The sequence below is a fragment of the Canis lupus genome, chromosome 10 (genome assembly GCF_003254725.2).
Source record: "Canis lupus dingo isolate Sandy chromosome 10, ASM325472v2, whole genome shotgun sequence".
NCBI classification, from domain to species: domain Eukaryota; kingdom Metazoa; phylum Chordata; class Mammalia; order Carnivora; family Canidae; genus Canis; species Canis lupus.
This window is the reverse complement of record NC_064252.1, coordinates 22,232,252-22,245,267: the sequence shown is the minus strand read 5'-3', so window position 1 is coordinate 22,245,267 and position 13,016 is coordinate 22,232,252.

Below are 13,016 nucleotides of genomic sequence, written 5' to 3'. Positions count from 1 at the left end.
CCGTAGACAATAACTCCACCCCCTCCCCAGCCCCCAACACCCACCATCCCCATTCCTGAGCAGACCCACGTTTCCAACTGCCCAGGGCACAGCTTCCCTTGGGGGGCCCACCCAACTCCCCTCGTCTGAGTCAGAGCTCGCCCCTCCCCTGTCCTACCTCCTGGTGCCCCATCTTCAGCCTCCTGGCCCCCCGGCCGCAGACCCACGGCTCATGTAGACCCTCCTTTTCCCCCCTTCCCTGGGAACCAAGTCTTGCCCTCTACTTGCCTCTCAAACTCACACCCTCCTCTCTTCCCCTCTGCCTCCGGAGGTCCAGGCTCTCACCCTCCCTGGGGAGGGGGGAGAATATGGTGACTCTCCAGCTGGATTCTCTACCTTTCTCTTCTTTGACCCCAATTTGGCACCAACATGCCCGCTTTGTGGTCTCCTCCTGTCCCACCCCAACCCTTCCCATCTGTTTGCAGCTCGGTTTCCGGGGCCTTTCTGATGCTGCCACTCCTGCCTGAGATGCCCCATCCCCCTTCCCTAGGAGCTTAGCTTTCACCAAAGGGACAATCCTTGAGGAGATGATGGGGGGCGGGGCTGCACAGGCTGGACGCCTGGGGCTCCCGGCTGGTGCTTGGCTGTCACAGAGGAGACCAGGGAGGGGGACAGGGAGCCCTTCCCTCAGTTTAGCCTGCTATCTCCAGCCCTGACCCCCCACCCCCTCCACCCCGGGGGAGTCCGACTCCTGCAGAGGTTGCGGGGGAAGTAGGAAGCAGGATGATGACAGTGGCTGAAAGGGAGGACGTGCAGGCCTGAGAAGGAGCTGGCAGTCTGGGGCTGGGTGTGCAAACAGCTTCAGAGTGACGGGAAATGCCTCGAAGGAAGGCCGGGGTGCTGCGGAGTTGAGCCGCTTCCCAAAATAATCCAGGGGGCAGCTGTCTCGGATTCTGAAACTGGGTCTGGCTCCCTGAGCTGCAGGAAGCCCCGGGCCCCACACCAGCCCCAGTCTGGGAACAGATGGCTCTGGGAATATTTTTTCTTTTACCAAAGTCAGCTGGTAAGCGAACAGCTTGTCTGGAGACAAGTGTGTTTCTCCCCTCTCTCTCTTTGGCAACAGATCAAAGCTGCTGCCTCCCCTCCTCCAGTCCCGGCCCCTGTGGGCTTTCTCTCCCTGTAGGACCCGGGTGCCGAGGCTGGGGGGCATCGCAGGCCTTCCTCACCTGGGAGCTCACGGGGTCCCCACCCACGGGTGGCTCTGACCTCGGGAGCGGCCAGGGCTCCTTGATTCGTGGGGGCCTGGGCTGAGCTGAGGCAGCAGGTTCTGGGAGGCCTGGCTGGTTAGAAAGTGGTTCGTGGGGATGTCCCAGACATGATTCTTCCAGGAAGAGCCAGCCAACTGCTCTGGCTCGGCCAACAACTGCATGAATCCATTCATTTATCCACAAGCGTGTCAAATCGATCGGTATGCTTATTGCTTGTAAAGGTGATGCATTAAGGCACTGGTGAGATTTTACATCTGGACAAATCATCACGCACAAGCCGTTCCTAATAGACCCTCCCCGGACACCTACCAGTATGTGGGGTCTGGGTTCAGAGCAGGGGATAGAGGAGCCGTCTTGGGGGCCCTGTCCTAGAGGAGCTCAGCGGCCCATCCGAGGAGGCAGGGTGGTGCAGGGGTTACAGTGCAATGCTTGAGTCAGATTCTGGGGTGGGAATCCTGGGTGCATCCTTCTCCTGCTCTGTGATGCAGGATGAATCACTCACCTCCCTGGGTCTCAGTTTCCTTCTCTGTCAAATGGAAGCAAAAGAATCTGCTTTTTTGTCAGGTTACAGTGAATGTTAAAGGATTGATTCCATCTAACATTGAAGCATTGCTGGACAGATAGCATTCAATAATGTCAGATGACATCACCACTGTCACCACCACCATCACTGTCCTCACCATCACCGCTATGACCATCACCACCGCCACCATCACCATCGTCATCACCATCACTCCTGTTATCACCACCACCATCATCACCATCATTTTCACCATCACTACTATCATCATCATCACCACCATCATTATCACCACCATCACCATCTTCACCATTATCATTATCACCATCATCATCACCACCATTACTGTCATCACCACACCATCATCACCACCATCACCACCACCACCACCACTACCACCATCATCACCATCCCCATTACCATCACCACCATCATCACCACCATAACCATCATCACCATTACCAACATCACCATCACTATACCAACAAAAGCAGAACGGAAAGTCCCTCCCTCTGTGGATTTTGGTGAGAATGCCATCACATGAGGTCAGAGCCCCAGCACATAGTCTGAGTTTAGGGCTAGGCACTCAAGAGCTAGCTCAACAGGTACCCCGACCTGGATTTTGCATGTCTCCAGCTCCCAGGGTCTGCTTTTGAAACCCACAGCACTACTCAGCACCCCAGAGGCGCTGGATAAATCTTTACTGCCTGACCCACTCACAGGAACCTCTTAGCTGTACTGTGGTGAGGCAGATGCAGACCTGCTGCCTCCACTTGGGCCCACCCTCGGGCCCAAGCTGGCCACCCTGATGCCCCAGGAAGCCACTGTTAAAGCTCAACTCTAAATGTCTAGAGTGTCTAGAGCTCAAATCTAGACTCAGTGCTCTGACCTCCAGCTGGTTTCCTCGGCCTCTGGGTTCACTGGTCCCTAGGCTGCTGGGTTGACTGGCTCAGCTGAAAACACAGAGGCATACGGGGGACCTCTGGCTCCATGATCTCTCCCTCTCCTTTCCCCTTGTTATCTCCAGACAAAGGCAACAATGTGATGTCGAGGGAAGTCCTGGACTCCAATCCCAACTGGTACATCTCAGCAGCAGGGTATGCCTGGGCGAGTCATGCCCGTCTCTCAGCATGAGTTTCTTTCTTTGTAAAATGGGAAAGATCTTCCCTGCTTAGCTTAATCCCCAGGGTGGGAGTCAGGAGGATTGACTGAAATAATAATGGGCTGGGCTTTCAAGAGTGCACTTAGCGCATTACTAGCTGTGGCTCACATTGACTGGACCTTCAGACTTCTTCACCTGCTGTGGTCCAGGTGGCCTGGCTGCTCACCAAACCTGCTCTCTCTCCCTGCTGGGCACACAGCTAGACCACATTTCCCAGCCATGTAACTGAGTCCTAGTCACTGAAACGTGAGTGGAGGGAGATGCAACATGGCAGGGCCTGGTCCCCAAACCTGGTCCCTGTACGGCCCTTGGTGCTCCAGGATGCCTGGGAGCAATGTGGTGGCATTGGTAGCCATGTGCTGAGGATGGTGGAGCCACAGATGGACTCATTCCGGGGCGAGAGCTGCCTGCCGGTCAGGAGCACCTGCTTTGAACTGTACATGAGCAAGAAATGTTTGAACTCCTCTCTGATGCATTGTTGCAGTAGGTGGGGGCACCTTGACCACAACAGCTCCATCGAGTCTGCTGGTCACTCCATTCACTTTATTTCAGTGACATAGTTTTTTGTTGCTACAGGTTTTATTTGCTTCCTTTTCAGAATTTCATGGCCATTTTATAGTCTTTTCTTCCTTATTCATATTTTTTATCTCTTCTTTTAATTCCTTAGGCATCTTTATGTTAGGACCTGCGTCTGATGAGCCCGTCTTTGCCGTCTCATGCTGCTGCCCGTTGTCTTGCGCTGACACTTGTTCATGGTGCTTTTTTCCCTTACGTGTCTCCTGTGAGCTTTGCCGGTGGTCCTCTCTACCCAATCATCAGTAGTAATTCTTCGAAGCCTATGTCGAAGATGAGAACCTCCAGAGATAATTCACATCTGCTCGAGTCAGATACCGATGGTCGCTCCAATTGGGCTCCCTTTAAATTAAAGTCTTAAGTCTGAGTTTTGAGGGCCACACAGCTGGTGTGATACCCACATTAGGGGCTGGCTTGTGGTTATGACTTCAGGGGAGAGTTTTTTCCTTTCTTCCCATGCCAGGATTGATAAAGGCAAGCGTCCTCTTTAGGTTTTCCCCTTAACTTATTTCAACAGTGACAGCACAGCCTTTTGGAGACCACAGCTTTACGTGGACCCCTTGAGCAGGCTTTGCTCCCACGCCAGAGCCACACGTGGTCATGACAAAGGAAGGTCAGGTGACTGGGCTGAGCAGCTGCGGCCTACCTCTAGGAAATTCCAATTCTACTTTTAGTCCCCTGACTCGTGAGGGTTAGCCCTGTTCTTGCTTGCCCCGCGTGATGTGTGTTAATCCGTACATTACACATATCTGTACGTGTATAGGCATATATATTAGAATAGCTTCGTACATGCATATACACACATGACTTTTCTGTTGCTCTGCAGGGTGACGACTGCTCAGTGGAATGGTCCATCATACTGTGGGACATGGGAGTCGTTCTCTGGCTTCACATCATAGATTTCTAACAGGCAACGATGCATCTTTACAATTCTCTCTCTCCATTTCAGGCTCTTCCTCGCATCCCCACCTGGAGGTTGTCAAGATCCCCCTTGGCCCTGTCCTGTCTCCCATCCTGGACCCTGACCCGGGCAGCATCTTGTCCATGGATCAGCTTCCCCGCCACACCAGTAGATGCCACCGGTAAAAGCCTTTGGGTCTCTTCTTCTAGGGACAAAATTTGTGTGGGTCTGCTAGGGAGAGGGAATGTTCTAGGGGACAGGACCTGCCTGGAGGCGCAGAGTGGGCCTAGAGTTCCCAGGCAGAGGGCAACAAGAAACAGGTGCAGAGGAGCTGATGGCCTGAAGTGGAGGCAAGGCCCCAGCTGCTTACCTGGGGGAGGCAGAGGCCCCAGGTGCCAACGGCCAAGAGATTCTGTATCAGATCAGATGGAGCTTTCTAAGAGGCCAGGCCATGCCAGGGTGATGTGGGCTGCCTTAGAGGTGCTGCCCACCATTGGGCTGTCTGCACAGGGTTCCGGCATCCTCCGGGAAGGTGGAATAGAGCATTCCTAATGGGCTAAGTGCGGCACACAGGCCTTGCTCAGACCACCAGGGTTGCCAAAGTCTGGGCCTACCAGCTGATGTCATCCACCACACAGGGCCGACGGGGACAGTAGACGCTGGGTCTTATACACCAGGCACCTGCTCAGGATTTACATCATCTGGGTGCTTGATGCAGATTCGGCCTTGCTAACAAGCTCTGGCCATCTGGATGCTGCTGGTCCACGGACCACCCTTTGAGAGGCAGCTCTAGGACAGTGGTTCTCGTCCTGGCTCCACTTGGATTCCCCATCCTGGGTCTCACCGTAGATGTTCCCAGTCCCTGGTCCAGGTGCGGTTTGGACACTGGGAGGTCTAGACCCCATTCAGGTGATTAGAATAGGCAGCTGAGTCTCAGAACCACAAAGAAATGGGAGCCCGTAGGCCCTCCTGTTCGTCTGTCATTTTGATGGAGGTGTGGATATGGAGAAAGGCCTGTCCTCTCTGGGAAGAACAGCATGGTGCAGCGGTAAAGCAGAGACAGGCTGGCTAGGATAGGAGGCCAGGGAGAATCGGAGGCACAGAGAGGGGGCCCTCATGGACCCTCCAGAGCCTCGGGTGGCCACTGTGAACAGAAAGGAAAGGGAGGAAGGGGCCCTCAGGTCTGGCTGGGGCTTATCTCCTTGTTGCCTGTTCTAGGCTCCCCTGACCTGGTTCCGTTCTTGTCCTACCATCTCTGGGCCAATGGTCAGTTCTTGCTCTCCTTCCTTCCATCCTCTTCCTCCTCCTCTCCCCCCTCTCTTCCTTCTCCCCTCTTCCACGCCCTTTTCCTGTCTTTCAGACTCCTTCCCCCCTTTCATGCAACAACCCCACAAGGCATGATGTTAGGGGAACGCCAAAGCAGACAGACTAGCCCCTAACCTCAGGGGTTCTTGGTCCTGGGGACAAGACCCTTCCCCTGAGGCTCCCCACCTTTAGGGCCAGGTGCTCTGACCTCGGGACTCCAGTGGGGTCCCTCTCCCTGCTCTGGAGCTCTTAAACAGGCCCTCCCACCCCATCTCATGTACTGTGAATGGCCAAGTTTCCCAGACCCAGTGTTGTGGGGAGCAGCAGGCCACCAGCCGGATTTTTTTTGGGGGGGGGGCAATGCCATCTGTGATGTGGTTTAGACAGTGTAGTGACAAATCCTGGGTGACACAGTGATGGTTTCTGGAACAAGGGGCAGCCTTTTAAAAAAGGCAGAGTGGATTTCCTGGGAGGGAGGGCAGGGGGGAGCCTCATGGTCCACCCCTTCCCTGGGTGCCTTCCAAGGTGCTGGGAGGGTCCTATGTCTCAGTACAGTTTGCAAGCGGAAACTACTTTCATGTTCCTTTTTGTTAAAGCACCCCTGCCCCCCACCCCATAACACCTGGACTGGGCGCTGCTGAAACGGGGCTGCTCCAGAAAACCGAGCCTTGCGACCCCCAGGCCTGGCGACCGCTTCCTCTGCATGAAAGTCCCGCCCAGTCTGGCTCTGGGCCTTCTCCGCCTTCTGCTCAGAGCCCCCACACCCTGCCTTCCCACAGCCTAGTGGGGTGGGGGGGCTACACACCTAACCCAGTCCCCTTGACTCAACCATCAGACTGGAGCTTTCTAAGTCCTATTGCCTCATTTTAGGTGGTGGCGGGGGTGCAGTCTACTGATAACACTTCTTACTGGCCAGGTTCCGGAACTGTCTGGTGAACCCCAGCTTACCCGCCGGTCAACACAGCAGCAAGCGAGAGCCCCGTTGTGGCGCTCCTGGCCTCTGGAGGGGGTGGGGGGCAGCTCAGCTCTGCAGTGTGAGAGCCCCAGGAGGAAGGCTAGGGAGGCTGGGGTGCTCAGAGCTATGCAAGGTGTCCCTCGGGCTTGTCTGGTCCCAGGCCGGGCCTTGCTGGCTCCGCTGACCGACCAGCGCCTGAGTACTGTGGCTGCTGGGTGCACCTCGGGCTTCTCACGGCAGGAGGGCCGGGCTCTGAGTGTCCCAGGAGGAGGCTGGTGGCCTTTGGTGACCCAGACTGGAGGTCCTGCGGCGGGAGTCCACCGTGCTCTGTAGCTGATGCATCACAAGCTGCCGTGGGCTCGGCCCTGCTGGGCCTGAGATGCGCGGGGCAGGTGTTTCTCCAGGGCGCAGGCAGGAAGGAGCAGAGACCCCCGGGGACACACGCAGAGCAAAAGGGGCTGGAGGCAGTCTCGGCCTGAGATGAGCCAAGCCAGCGAGCCCAGCAGGGGAAGGCGCCTCCGACAGGACCCATGGGCAGCTGAGCTGTGTCAGGCTGTTTTCTGATGGGCAACAACCCAGGTCCTGTCTTGGGTGAGGACAGAGAAGATTTTATTTTATTTTTTTAAATTTTAAATTTTATTTATTTATTCATGAGAGACACAGAGACAGAGAGGGGCAGAGACACAGGCAGAGGGAGAAGCAGGCTCCATGCACGTAGCCCGACGTGGGACTCAATCCCGGGACCCTGGGCTCATGCCCTGGGCTGAAGGCAGATGCTCAACCACTGAGCCACCCAGTTGTCCCAACAGAGAAGATTTTAAAGGTGGCTTTCCTCGACAGCACGGCTTCTCCTGGGCCAATTTGGCACGTCCAGCGGGAGCCAGGAGGAGCGGGATCGGACGCCCACATGGAGAGAGAGCATGGCCTTGGCGGGTGCAGGGGGTCAGGGTCTGGGGCTACAGCCTGTGGTCAGGTGTGGCGGCGACATGTTCCCCTCCCCGCCCTCCAGGACGTATGGTCTGACAAAGGACATCCCCACTCCAGTTTGTGAATGAGTTTTCAGAGAAAGCCTCACACAAGTGTAAAATTCCTTAAATACCTTTAGCTACGCATCCTACCAGCTGCCACTATTGATAAGAATAAAATTGCATATAAGAAGTATCGGTTTCAGGCAAAAAATACCCTCCGATCAGCACATGTTTGTTTGGTCACTGGCTGTTGAGACTTGAAGGCGCCCCGAGGGGCTTGTACTTAGCAGCAGCTCCCTGGGCGTCTACTGGGTGCCGGCTCCTAGCTGTATGGCTGGTAACGGCTCATATCCTCAGGATACCCTGAAATGGGGGTTCTCACCCAGTCATTTGGCAGGAGCCCAGAGAGGGTGATGACATGCTCCGGGCCACACAACTGCAGCCTCAGAGCCAGGAGAGCCGAGTATGAGAGCCCGTGGGTGGCCCAGGCCGGGACTGGGGGCTGGACCCAGCCGCTCAGAGCCACGTGGGCTCGGGGTGTTGGCAGAAAGAGGAGGCCCGGGGAGAGGGCCCCACGCTGCCCTGGGCCTGGTCCCCATCTTAGTCCCTGCATCTTGCACGCTCTGCAGACTCTGCACCTGAACGGCCGCCAGTCTTTCCGGAGCTCCCTGGGGCTGTCCTGCGGCACCGCCACCCACGGGGTGGCTTAATACGACAGGGGTGTCTTGTCTCCATCTCAGATCAGAGTCCTGGAGCAAGATGCGGGTGGCTGGCTCCTTCTGGAGGCTCGGAGGGACAGTCCGCCCCAGGCTTCCCGCGGTTCCCTGGCTGTGGCTGCGCCCCCTGCTCTCCCTGCCCCCACAGGGGGTTCCCTCTGGGTCTCTTCTGTGTCTGCGTCTCAAATATCCCTCTTCTTTCTCTTAGGAGGACGCCGGTCATCGTGGGGCCCAGCCGAAATCTAGGATGACCTCATTTTAATTATATCTGCAAAGACCCTCTGTCCGAATAAGGCCACATTCACAGATCCTGGGGGTTAGGACTCAGACGTATCCAAAAACGGGACTCTCTTCAGCACACAACAGGGGCAGGACCTTCTATGGGGCTGACCCACAGCAGGAACTAGTCATGAGGGTCCCCGGGGAGGGGGGGTGAGGCAGCTGGAGCCTGGCTTGATGCAGGAGAGGCTTCTAGAATAGTCCAATAAGCCCAAGCTGGGGCTTCCAAGGCTGCCGGGAAGGGGGTTCTCCAGGGGTAGGAGTGGGGGCAGGTTCTGCTCAGAGGGAGATCCAGAGGGGGTGGGGTCGGGGATGCCTGGGGGTGGGGTGCCTGGAGAGGAAGAGCATGGCCCGCAGGTAGCACACAGTCCCTCTAGGCTCAGAAAGGAGGTGCAGCGCCCTGCTGCCAATGGCCCAATGGGCCCCATCCCATTTCTGCTCCTGGGACTAACCCTCCCCCAACAAGGACATTGAAGATAACCATCCACATCCGGGGTGGTCCCCATCCTCAGAGGCTGCCACGGCCCCTGGTCACCCCCGTGACCTGCCCTGTCACTGTCTCAGCCGGCCCTCCCGCCTCTGCATGAACTATGTCCTCCCTCGTCTCCTGCTCTCTGTGTGGGTTCCTGTTGGTCCACTGAGGGCAGGGACCCTGGAGGTCTTAGTCACTGCATCCTGTGTCTAGAACAGTGGTCAACACGGTTTGTCCAATGGAAGAACTTTGTGACATTTTGAGCCATCTCACAGAGAAATGGGCTGCTTGTGATAGTGAGCGCCCCGTCGTTGGTGGTATTCAAGCAGTAGTTGGATGAGTGCTTATTGGGATAGGAAGGATGAAAGCAGCAGGTAAAGCAGAAGCTGAGGGCGGCCCCACATGCCCTCCAAGGGGCTCTGACCCTGCCCAGCTCCCCTCCCTGTCCGTGGCCACCTTTCTGTGCGATGCTGGGCGCCAGCCTCCCCTTCCGGGACCCCTGCCTCCCCACTGTGCTAGAAAACAAGAGGTGGCCGCGTCTATCTGATTGAACCACCCAAATGGAAAAAGCTGCAGAAGGAAAGACCAATATTTATTCGTTACATATGCAGAAATTAGGCTCGGGAGCCACCAGTAGACATTTTGAACAAGCGCCCCTGGGCCTCGCCTCTCGGATTCCTCGTCGTCGCTGTCGCCCTGTCAGCCCTGTCACGTCTTGCTGCCTCCTGTGCTGGAGTTTGGCTCAAATATTTGCCAGCCGCTCCGGGTATTTTCTGGGGCGATGAGTGGGAAGGTGGGAAGGGGTGGGGGTCGAAAGCCATGCGGGGTGCGAGCGGTCCCTGGCAGGCCCCCCCCCCCCCCCCCCCGGGTGCTGAGCCTCTGTGTGTGGTCCAGGGCCCCCCCCCCGCCCCCCGCCGCAGGGCCCCCCCCGCCCCCCGCCGGGAGGGGATGAACCAGGGCAGGTGGAGTGAGGGTGCGGCTCGGGACGGGGGTGGGGGGGGCGGGGGGGGGCTCAGCATGCAAGCTTCCAGCTCTTTCTCCCTGTCTCAGCAGGCCTTTGGCCCCACGTCCGCCCTCCACGGCTTTCTTCTTCCCTCCCTTGATAGCAGAGCTCCCCGAAAGAGCAAAACCCTCCCCATCTTTCTTGAAACCCCCCTCCCCAGGGCGCTCCAGGCAGGCTCTTCACCCCACGGATTCCCTGAAAAGCTCTGGATGAACTCAGCAGGGCCCCATCCCTACTGTCACCCCTTGGCCTCGGACTCTGTGGGTGGGTCCCCCTTTCCTCCCGGCTGCCCCCCCAACCCGGCCCCCCGACTCACTCCCTTGCCATTGCTTCCTGTGTGCTTGACCTTGAGCACAGGGCGGTGTCCGGGGACTCAGCCCTCGGACGGTGCCTCCTCTCATGACCACAGGTTCCCTTCGCGATCCGGTCCCATGGATCTAAGCACCATGGAGATGCCAACGACTCCCACCTTATCCTCCAGCCTGGTCCTCTGTCCTGACCTCCAGCCGGGTTTTCCAGATGCTTCCATCATGCTCCTCTGGGATGTGAGCCACCTCTTCCCAAGCTCAACACGTCCACCGCTGACGTCCCACTGAGGTCCCACAGCCTCGCCGCCTTTCTTGCTCTGGCCAAGTCCCTGCGCCCGTCTCACAGCCCCTGTGCGATCTGCAGGAGGTCGTGTTGTCTGCCTCCCAGGCTCTCCACGCCGCCCGCAGCCCCATCCTGACGCCCGGCCATCTGTCCTCAGCACGGGGCTCAACAACCCTTTACAAACAGGAAGCAGGGGGCACCTGCCTGGCTAAGTCGGTCGAGTGTGGACTCCTGACCTTGCCGGTTGTGAGTTTGAGCCCCATACTGGGGCGTAGAGTTTGCTTAAAACATAAAGAAATAAAATATTTTTCTTTAAAAAAAGATTTTTAAAAAGATTTTATTTATTTATTTATTCATGACAGACACAGAGAGAGGCAGAGACACAGGCAGAGGGAGAAGCAGGGTCCCTGTGGGAACCTGATGCAGGACTCGATCCAGGGATCTCGGGATCACGCCCTGAGCTGAAGGCAGACACTCAACCGCTGAGCCACCCAGGTGCCCCCTAAATAAATAAAATCTTAAACAAAACAAAACAGGAAGCCAGAATTAGTCACTCCTTTGGTCAAAACCTTACAAAATCCCACATTTCACCTGAAATGCAAATCGAAGCCCTTGCAAGCCCTGCAAATCCCCATATAATTTTCCTGGACTTTCTTCTGCACCCCCCACTCCTCCTCTGCACCCGGTCACCATGCCGTGAGGAAGCCCGAGCAGCCACGTGGAGGCAACCACGTGCAGACAGCTTGTGGCCATCCTTGGGTCAGGGTGGGGTGACCGTGCGTAACTCCCCAGCCTTCCCAATGCCCCAGAAAACCCACACTCTAAGCCTGGGGAATTGTCACAGTGAATGTTATTGGCTTTTTAAGCTACTACGTTTCTGGGGGCAGGTTGTTACGCAACGATGGGTAACCTAACAACCGTCCCGCCGAGGACCTGGTTTAAAGTGTACTTTAATGACATGAACACATACGTGCATATATTATGCATAAATGCCAGAATGTGTTAGCATATGTGCAATTTGTTTTATTGGCAGTCTTTTTGTTCTGTTTTCCTATTTTGCTTGGCTCCCTTCCCTCTCTCCTACACATCACACCCTATGTCCTCAAACCACGTCGCCTTATTCTTCAGAAGTACTCGTGCAACCACCAATTAAGGTGTACACATGCAGGTACGCCGCTTTCGTTGGGGGCGGTCATTGTGCTGCAAAAATGGGATCGATATTATACTCTCTTGTCTGTATTTTGCTTTTATTTGGCAATTCTTTGCAAAAATCTCTCCAAATCCTCTGTGGAACTCCAATTCATTCTTGTGAATACTTGCATAAAATTCTACTGCGTGGCCACTCCATGGTAGTCAGCCATTCCCAGGGGTGTGCTGGAGCCAGCACATACCGCCTCGTGAGAGTCTATTGTTAATTTTTCAGGAATTTTGTGAGCCGGTTATTAAATGGAGTCGGTAAAAAAAAATGAAATTCCAAAAACTACATATTAAATACATTCTATTAAAAAACAAAGATGATAAAACCATCACTTCCTAATTATTTTACTAGCACTAATGCTCAGGTTATGAGCATCTATTGTCATATAATACAACAGCATGCTCTTGTGTGTCTCTCTCCGAGCTGTGATCGGACACGTCACACAGGTTGTTCACAGGTGGCCGTGGTGAGAGGGTGCACACCACGGAAATTGCCACGCATTACAAATTAGGGCTTGATTTATTGTCTTGTTGGTCGTCTAGCACTTAAGAAACACTAACATCGATAATGTGAATCAATATCGAAGTGTGTCAGGTTTGTAGCTCTTGTGTTGGGAATAGCGCACACACACACACACACACACACACACACACACACACAGAGAAACATTCCCCAAAGGACTTGAAAGCTTATTTAACTGGACAAAGAGGGCATTCACGCCATGGACAGGAGAGTGAAGTCTCAACACGTCTGGGCCTCACTTCCTTCTTCCTCTTTCATGAAAATGGACCCATCAGTGAACGTTCCCGTTGGAATTACGCTTGCTCGTTGGTTGCAACCATCAGTGGGCGCCAGGTACAAGACTTTGGCAAAAATCAGCAAAAGCACTCTGAGAATTATTAGACTGTATAAAATTGATCACCAAGAGTGTCGTATATTTTATTATTACTTGTAAACTGTGCCACACGTCCTTTATGTTAGTAGATTTTACGATAAATAAAAAAATGCGTGCTTTTTTGTTCCCCCCTTGGAGACTGGATGGTCTATCACTTAGCAGCGTGCCACGGAGTCTGTCCCCTGTTGATGAGCATCATTTTGTTCCTTTTCCCATGTGGAATTCCATTCT